Source organism: Periplaneta americana, chromosome 3 (genome assembly GCF_040183065.1).
Source record: "Periplaneta americana isolate PAMFEO1 chromosome 3, P.americana_PAMFEO1_priV1, whole genome shotgun sequence".
In the NCBI taxonomy this organism is placed as follows: domain Eukaryota; kingdom Metazoa; phylum Arthropoda; class Insecta; order Blattodea; family Blattidae; genus Periplaneta; species Periplaneta americana.
The window spans coordinates 83560774-83570748 of record NC_091119.1 but is presented as its reverse complement, the minus strand read 5'-3'; the positions used below and the strand labels follow the sequence as shown (position 1 = coordinate 83570748).

The 9975-nt window shown below is 35.6% G+C and overlaps 1 protein-coding gene across 9 annotated transcripts in view; it reads left to right on the top strand.

The window, feature by feature from the left end:
• Positions 1-8079: 8079 nt before the first annotated feature.
• Ih (hyperpolarization activated cyclic nucleotide gated potassium channel Ih) overlaps positions 8080-9975 on the top strand; it is a 934537-nt gene continuing 932641 nt past the window's right edge. For all 9 annotated transcript variants that reach the window (XM_069820890.1, XM_069820887.1, XM_069820882.1 and 6 more), the window contains exon 1: positions 8080-8123. The gene's annotated coding sequence lies outside the window, so the exon portion shown is untranslated. The remainder of the gene's footprint in view (positions 8124-9975) is intronic.

Here is a 9975-nt window from a genome sequence, read left to right as displayed (position 1 = left end):
GAATCAGACGCTCATGCCAGTATGGCGATCTTACATTTCTCGAAGTAGGTTCCGTGGGAAGCAATTCACTTGTCACAACGTTCTATCCACTTAAGAAACATGTTCTGGAAGCGGATGATATATACGCAAACTGATACATCGCAGACATGGAGATTCAAAACTCGGGTCTCCAAGTTATTTATTTACCTTAAGGCAGCTCTGTCTGCTAGAATGAAATTCATTGAGATCCTCTTGAAAATAGTTTTGCTGAAACAGCGTAATGACATTCGAATTCTAAATTCCTATATGATCGGATCGGATCTTGGATCCATCGTTGTGATGATGATGATGATGATGATTATTATTATTATTATTATTATTATTATTATTATTATTATTATTTAATAACTTTAAATTCGCTATATTATTAACCAATATCTTAGAAAGATTTCAGGCATTAAGGCAGAATTCAATCGTATTTTTCCTAACTGTACTTTTGGCAATACGAGGTTCAAACCGGAGGCAAAGAGATTTAAGTTGCATTACTGTACAAGTAACTTACGCAGGAATGTACAGTATTCTCGGAAAATGCAATTTTCCTTTAATTTTTGAACAGGTAATGTTATACCAGCATTACAAAATACCGTTTGTATGTATTTTTACGCGATTAAATTGTTTGCTGAAGAAGTTATTCACTTTTAAATTTAATTCTGCAGATGTCAATTGTTTTTGTAGGAAATACGTCCTTTTCTTATACTTCTGTAACGTCTAGATTTATGCCAATTTATGACTGATTCGTACAGATATTATTCAACTTCAGTTATCTTTCGGAAAATGTTTTTTGTTGGAGAAGTAATTATGTAAATAATTAGCTACCGATTTCTTTTAATGTTTTTAAATCAAACAATCTACAACATTTTATGTATTGATATATTTCTTATTTCTCTCTATTCCATATATGTATTTTTCTGATATTGTTTTCCGGACCTATATGGTCATCTGTTATGGCAGACGAATATATTAATAAATATTCATTAAACAAAATAATTATTATTAAAAAGTGGCTCGAGTCAAATAGATTGTGGCCATTTTATGTTATTTATTGAAGCGTAGATTCATAACATTTTAATTACGATAAATATATCCGGTGGGCATAATTTTCAGTTGAAATTATAATGAACAAAATGTGACCTGTAACGTACATTACTTTAGCAAAAATTGCTAAACACATACAAAGACGGAATAGTGAAAATAATGGGTGTTTAATAAAAAGTATGCTTATAGCTTTCCTATTTTTCATTTTATGAAGAAACTCTGTGTACAAAAGACGTAGAGGTTGAAAAATAAATATTTAGACAAATGAAAAAAAAAAACTATTTTTTTACTTCAAGTCCAAAATGTGTGCCAAGGAGTCTGTTTTTTAATAGCACCACGTATTCGAATTTACTTATTGACTATATGTCAGCATGATGTCTGAATACGTTAGCAATGCTACCCAATTGTTTTTTACTGTATTAGTTTCTGTCTATGATTATTTAATTCAGGTCCCTCTTATTCTTCATAGCGATAAATCGATATATTGAAACATTTCTCCTTGTTATCTACGCATACATTGGAATCATAAATTTGAGAAATTTTTACGAAATATTAGCTTATAAATAATGAAAACATGATTTTATACATTTCGAGATCCGAAGAATCTAATAATGGAAAAATAGGTTTACGGTGCCATTAAAGACAGATTCTTTGGCACACTCTTCATAAATGAAAAAAAATTAAATATATTCAAATTATTCACTTTTAACCCTCCATAAATTTTGTGTATATATAAAGTTCTCCATAAAATTAAATCAGGAAAGCTACAAGCTGTGTCTTTACTTGATGCTCACTTTGTACATTACTTCTTCTTCTTCTTCTTCTTCATTTAGAGCTACAGCCCTCTAGAGAACCTTGACTTTTTCAATGATTTTCCACCATGTCGGTCTGTTTTTTTTTTCTGTGTTGCAGTTCTCCAATTACGACATCCTATCTTCCTTAAATTCTCCTGCACTCCATCCAGCCATCGCGTTTTAGGTCGCTCTCGGTTCCTTACGTCCTTCAAGGTTAACAATTAGGACATCTTGTGTATTACTTGGACTACAATATTTCTCATTTACTATCTACGGATGTTGGAGGCAAATTTGTGAAGTTTCAACGAATATTAAATACAGAAATGGCGCCATTTGAATGAGACGGTAGATTAGAAACCATAATGAAATTCTATAAAGTAATGAAAATCCGCTTACTGGCATATGCTTCACATACTAACATTACAACAACTAATTAGACTAAAATATATTACATTTTTATTATCTATTATCAGTTAAAAATTAAAGGCTAAAAAGAATACGTAATATGTTCTTGAACAGAACTTGGTCTAACCCGTGTTGTTGTTTTTATTGACGATGATGATGGTGATGATGATGATGATGATGATAACGACGTTTAAAATCACTATATTGTACCGTGCAGTACCACAGGTACTAAGGCACTATAAATATATCAATGTTCGTGATAAGGCATTCTGTCTTGGTGTATCACAAATCTATTGCCGTTATATAAATATAAAGGAAGAAAAATTGCTGTTACCTATTATCAAAGGAACAAAATTTTACATTAGATTTTTTATACTGTTATCATGTCTATTCGTTTCATTTCTTCCTAACAGGTTATTTAGCGACGCTATTACAACTGCACGGTTATCTTGCGTCAATGGAATTGCTCATATCATAACAAAATGGTATGTGGTAAGATGAATACGAATATTATTATTATTATTATTATTATTACTATTATTATTATTATTATTATTATTATTATTATCTTTAATTTGCGTAATAGTTTGGCGAAAACGTAAGAACAATCTTACCAAGTAATCAACGAGATTCGAACTCACGCCCTAGCAATGTCGGAAGCATTGGACTCTCACGTTAATGGCTAACCACGTTGTGGTCTTTGTTGTTCTTCTTGTACTTATTTATTGGCCGTCTGCTTGTCCTCTCTTTACAATACTGACTGCACGCTTTCATGACTCTTATCTTTCTTTTTCCTTACGACTCCTATTTCAGCGCTAACTTTGGTGTACTTGTGTACTTGGTTCTTGCATATATAACGTCTACATTATTCCCGAGTCAGCTAATGTAATTCCAGTTGGTTGTAACACTTCCAGATAAGGTCACTTACATCTTCATAGTAGATTCAGCTACTCTACTAAGACGAAGGATTCTATTTCTAAGCTTGGAACCGTAATAGTCTATATATTTATTTCCCTAATATAGGATGAAAAGTAATGTGTAACAGAAGAGATCACAGGGCTAAAATTAATAATAACATACTCCATTACAGTTCTTATTGCACGTATAATACGTCATATTACTTTTGAACAATAAAACAGTACGGAACGACTTGTTTCAACCAATCATGACTGCTTATTCTACAATTTGTATCACTTCCCTAGCATTTGTTTCTTTGTTTGCCAACATTGTACTTTCAACAATTGTACCTTTTAAAACTATTCGTCCTTAATTAAAATTTTCTATAATTGATCTTGTTTATATTATTTAGGTTACGTTATAGCTTCTGTTGTATGAGATTATGGATAGTCACGTATCACACATTGTTTAATAGCAGGTGGTTATAATTAAACTGACGGTGTTCAGCATGGGACAGCTCGGACTGTATTGATCGTAGGAGTGCCAAATCTCGTAAATATGCTAATTAAGCAATGTGCTCGCAAATTATAAAAAAAAATAATTAGTTCCTAGTCTTGCCACCGGGTGAAAATTGGCGCTGTAAACAGTGAGAACGTGGTATGGGCACAGAAAAAGGCAGGAAAGATCAAACAGATGATAACGATGGTTCTGGCACGTTTATTAGGAACTATGGTTACAAACACTGTTCAACATGGCCTCCCACCTCAACGACATGTTGTATCCGTAACACGGGATGGTCGACAGTTGCAGCATATGTGCTGTAATCAAAGCGACATGTCGTTGTATACTAGCCTTTAGAGCAGGCAGAGACCGGATATGTCCCTGATAGACACGATCTTTCAAATATCTCCACAACCAGAAGTCACATGGATTTAGGTCGGGGGATCTTGAAGGCCACGCATCTGGAAATTGCCTAGATCTGATGCAGTCGTTACTGAAAGTTTCTCGCAGCAAATCTTTCACCTGGCGAGCGACATGTGGTGTTGCCCCATCTTGAATGAAAATAATGGTGTGGTCAGTTAAGCTTTTGCAAAAGTGAAATGACGTGTTGCACAAGCAGGTCCTATAATGTGCAGATGTTACTGTACATCTAACAGGTCCGCGAGGTGTCATCTCCTCAAAAGAAAAACGGACCAAGAATGAAAGAGCTTGTGAAACCACATCAAACAGTAATGTAAGGTGAGTGCAATGGTTGTTCCTGTACATGTGGAGGAGTCGAACCCCTATATGCGACAGTTCTGTATATTCACTGCACCGTGCAGAGTAAAATGTCACCGGAAGAACATACTGACATCAAAGTTACAAATTGCACGTTCTGATTTCTTACAGCGCCATATTTTCACCTGGTGGCAAGACTTGGAACTAATTTTTAGCGTAATTCGCGAGCGCCTTGCTTAATTAGCATATTTACGAGATTTCACACTCCTACGATCATTACAGTCCGTGCTGTGCCACGCTGAACACATATGACCACCTGATATAGCCTAATTATTGATAATTGAAGTGAAATGCAACTATTTTAATAAAAATGAAACTGAATCAACAAAGCCTTCTTGACGAGTAACCGTCTATAGAGTTCAGTGAAGATTGTATAGTTGGCACAACTGGTAATAAGAGAAGAACTGATCATAACACAGTGTTGCCAGCTAGCGGAGTATTTGTAATGATGAGATGGTAAAATAACATATTTGCAAGACAGTTTAGTATCTTAGTAAGTCAATTAATATTGTATTGTATTAGAGCACATTATTTCTTCTAATCGTGTAATAGTTAAATCCCACTCGAGTTTTGATTTTCTCTAGATAAGTCAAAAGCTCTAGTGAGATTATTGTTGAAAATACTGCCTGTACCAACCTAACAGTAATTACGTCGATTAAACTTTGACTGAGTTTCAGTATCTACATCTGACAGTCGAACGTTTTTTTTAAATATTTTTAAAAGTTTAGTCTTTTTCGAATTCTACAAGGCAATGCTAATTTCATAGCTGCTTTATGAATGGGAGTATTAAACGTAAGTTAGCGAGAAGAAAATAAAATGTGAAGAGGAGGCACGTAGGATTGCAGATCGGAAAGAAGTGAATTTAAGTTAGAAAGTAGAAATTCAAAGTTTCGGCCACATAATTACAATATATAAACAGGCATTGTATAAATGAAAGACGTAGTTAGTATAGTTGGCATCCGAATACTGATATTAATGTTAAAATGCAGAATCATAGGGTAAACTAGGGTCTGTTGGACAGTCGGGCATGTTGGACACTCCGTACTTTAACGTGTTACCACGCCACTTGTGGGCACCACATTCTGCTAGAAGTCAATGACGGAAGTAGCCATGAGTGGAGCTACTTCCGCCATTGACTTCTAGCAGAATGTGGTGCCCACAAGTGGCGTGGTAACACGTTAAAGTACGGAGTGTCCAACATGCCCGACTGTCCAACAGACCCTAGTTTACCCTATGCAAAAACGTAGGTGTACGAATTGCTGGGCGAATCAACTACACATATAGCTTGAGGAAATCAGACGGCTTAGCGTGAGAATGGTGGTGGTGGTGGTGGTGGTGGTGGTGGGGGCGGCGGCGGCGGCGGTGGTGGTTGTGGCGGCAGTGGCGGCGGTGTGGTGGTTGTTTTGATGAACAAGAACGATGACTGCAGAGAATTCACAATTAAAAGTAGACTGTAGTGTGGTAGTACAGTTTCAGTAGTTCACTATTTTCCGTGGCATTTCTTTAATTCTGAAATTCAGTAGCCTGCTAGCTTTAAAAGGAATGAATTTCTAAGTGGACCCAAAAAAAAAAAAAACGTAATTTTAGGTCAAATCGTTCCCTCTGTACAATATTATTATAATGATATGGGTTATAATGCAGTGTTAGAGCTCAAAGAATTCTGGAACAAGAGCACTATTTCCTAGAACGCTTTCATGAATCAGGATACGTAGTTATAAGAATACAGGAAACAAACACACACTCGACACACAATTATGATTTTCCCTTCGTTTTTATGGTGCACAGGAAGCAGATCATTTCTCGTTCGTGTGAAGGAATATTTCTGTTACACCATATCGTTAAGTAAAGCAAGCAGTAGTGATATTTAGAGTTTAAGCGTTTTTTAAATGTCGCAGCAATCTTTCCCTTTTAATAGAAAAAATATTCAATCATGAGTTTTTCGCCATGCGAAAACGCCCCTTTAGCTCGCCGTAACTCTGAAACCTGTAAAGATTTTGAAGAGTCTCAACTTTTAAAACCAATTCCCATTTTTTTTCAACGTTTCACTCGCTTTGACCCCCATCTAAAGTGAAAAATAAAAAGTTTCCCTTCTGCCAACTTTTTAAAGTGTAAATGTTTGTTTTGAATAGATAACTTCGAAGTTACTATTTTTTTTTCTATTTTCGATAAATATTTTGATTTCGAATTTTTTCTGTGCTTTTCTTAGACATTGATCTATCAATGACAAAAATTATAGCACGATTGATTCACTATCATAGGAGCTGCAACATGATAAATGTTAACGAAGCCTGGAAATGGTTATATCCTCTCTCTCGCTCCGGTATCGCCGTTTTTTTTCCTGCACGAGATGTCACTCTCTCGTACAAGTCACCGACATTACAACGTCCCAGCGATCTTTTATTGGTTCTCGCCATATGCAGGAGATTTGTCCGTGAGAATATGTAGATCCACAGTTGGCACACACTACAGTATTTCAATGAATTTCACGTCTTTGGTGGCAACAGTAGCGCTCAATTTTGCCAAACCTTGTTGTATTGTTATCAGACAAACAATAACTAAGAAACAGGGTCTACACATCATAAATTTACTTTCTGTGGAGATTGAAGAGAACGATCGCCACTTATTGCGATACGAGTAGGCCCCATATTGATTTTGCTCAAGAAACAAATAATTATATATCGTTCAAACTCTATTACTGTCCTGTATTTACTGCATACTAGCTCTGCAAGGGTCATTCCCTTTAATGTACAGTACATTCTTTCTTTATTTGTCGGTTTAACTTCTACTCTTTTCTGTTCTACAGCCACTGCGGGAAGATATAAGAGAATCAGTAAATCACACACTAGATATCTCGCAAATGCGAGTCTTTCTGGTCATGTGATTAGCATGGCACAAGACCACCGCTGAGTCATCACAGGACATCGGACAAACGCTCAGTCCCGTGGACGGAAGATAAATTTCTTCCATTGTCCACGCCGGGAATCGAATTTCGCACCGCTTGGTCGGAAAGCGCACTCACTACCCAAATAGCCACAACGGTGGACAATGTACATTCACCCTACTTAAAAAAATATATAATTTCTCCGATTGATTTGAATTTTTACATTCTGCACTTTCCAGTCAGCTATGGTATGCATCGTATTTATTGGGCGAACCTATTAATTTTACGCACTTTATTTCGATAGAGTATCTACCTAAAACTTTAGGAACATAGCAAGAAATTAATAGCACCTAAACGTCCATAACCTCTACTCATATTATTAATATCGAATAAGTTTAACATGGCCAAGAAATAGACTAATAGGTAAATTTGGCCTGGATCATCCTCATTCAGGAATAGAGGTCTATTGCTTAGTGTAAATCTGTGACAGGAGACTATATCCTAGTCATAAGGAAACTATATTACAGATTTCAGCGCCTCTTAAAAGTTCATTGTCCTCAGCCTGATCTGAACTCGCAAAACTCAAATGTAATAGCGAACTTTTTTTTTATCCTTGACTATTGAGAACAACTGTAAACAGTTTCTGTCGTATTAGCTTCATTTAGGATACAATTTTTGAAGTCGTCGTTAGTTCATGTAATAAGCTGTGTGTTTAAAATGAATGATGTTACATTTTGTTTTATTTTGTTGCAGGTACTGTCACTGCCTCAGACTTCACTTTCATTGCTACTATAGTAAGTAGTCATTCAGTTATTGTTATGCATGCTTAGTCTTGTACACACTTGTTACGTATCTAGGTAACTTCTGGGTGTTCATTTCAAAGCGTGTCATGTGTGCCATGTCACTGTTGTGAGTCAGGGATTTGAAGCTAGTTTTAGCTTTTATGTCAGAGAAGTTGCCTTTTAATCAAGGCATTCAATCTGAACTTGAGAACGTGTACGGTACAACTTGAACGTCGTAGCAATAGATGGCGGTCTGTACGGTCTGTGTGCTACCATAACCTTTTTTCGAACTGTGTTTTGCGCAGGCAAGTCGTACGAAGTGTATTTGTTATCATCGGTTGCGTAAGGCAACATTCCACAACACAAATCAAATGCTCCGTGTCATGTTGACCGTCGAAGTTAATGTCAAGAAATACTGTACGTAAGTAATCGTGTCTTAACCCTCTCCCCGTATCCCGACAGTAAGAAAAACACTCACCTCAGTACGTGTTTTCAAACAGTTCACATTCCTGCCACTACCGGCGTTACCGTACGTATCGGTAATTACTCTTGTGAATTAACGCCGTACTTGCCAGACAACTTCTCTGGCACATAGGTAATACGCCTCTGCGGAAGTGTAGGAAGATTGAATTCTCTATGTTCATCGGCTAGCCACATGACGACATACAGCGAGCCAGGACACATTTTGAACTGAACCCGCAGTAGTAACATATTGTGACAGTGTGGACAGAAATGTTAACTATCAAAATCTGTATACGGGGATACGTAAGAACAAAAACTGTAAATAATGTTCCAGCAGCAGAACTCGTTTGAACTTGTATAGTACTTGCATCGTATTACCTATGGACCTCTTTGCTCGCTTCTGCTCTCAACTCATGTTTTTTTCTAATTAAGTGTGCTGTTTTATTGGAGTTATTATGTTGTGTAACGATGGAGTGAAGAAATAAATTGCAACCAATTACTCATTACATTAAAAAAATTAAGAAGTTAAAAATGCATGAGAGGACTGTATAAAAGAAGTAGAGGAACCTGTCGATTATGTTACAGTACGCAAGCCTGTGATAAATGTGTACAATGATATTTCAGGTTTTGTATAGTTACATTTGAACATTTTAAATTCTGAGAGAATGTACTGAGAGACAAAAAGTAATCTTAATAATTGTTTTATTAATTGAATATGTACAATAAGACTACAAACACTTAATCACTTTTCAATATATTATAACAGGGACACTTGCATTGAACGTACTGGGGACTATGTTGAAAAGTGATGAAGTGTGTGTAGTCTTATTGTACATATTAAATTAATAAAATTATTAAGGTTACTTTTTGACTCTCCCTCGTAACTCAATCAAGTATTGCACTTTTAGAAACCCTAAGACTGTAGAAACTGAAAATAGGCGTATGACACAAAGAGAAAATCGAAATCAAGTGGCTAGCTTGTAGGGAGTGTTAGACAAGTTTGTGGAAATTTCATAAATGAAACGTCAACTATGGTCAACCACTCAAATTTCAAAGAGCCGAATAGTTATCCATCAAAATTATTATTAATTAATTCTTTCACTCTGGTTAAATATTTTAATAACAAATACTGTAAGTGGCGATTTATTTGGAATGCAGTTGCACACGTGTTTAAAATATTAATATGTATACTAGGCTATAGTCCTATCAGAAAATTGGAATATAAGATTATTTCCTTTAAAATATCGTTGACAGTGTTATGATATGTAAGTATAGGGTGAAAGGTTTTTCTCAAACCATGAATTAATTTTGTCCAACAAAAGTATTAATATAAAACGTTCGAGGGGCTTTAGTTACATATTACAATCAAGGCTTTGTAAATGAAAACATAAAGTAAGTACTT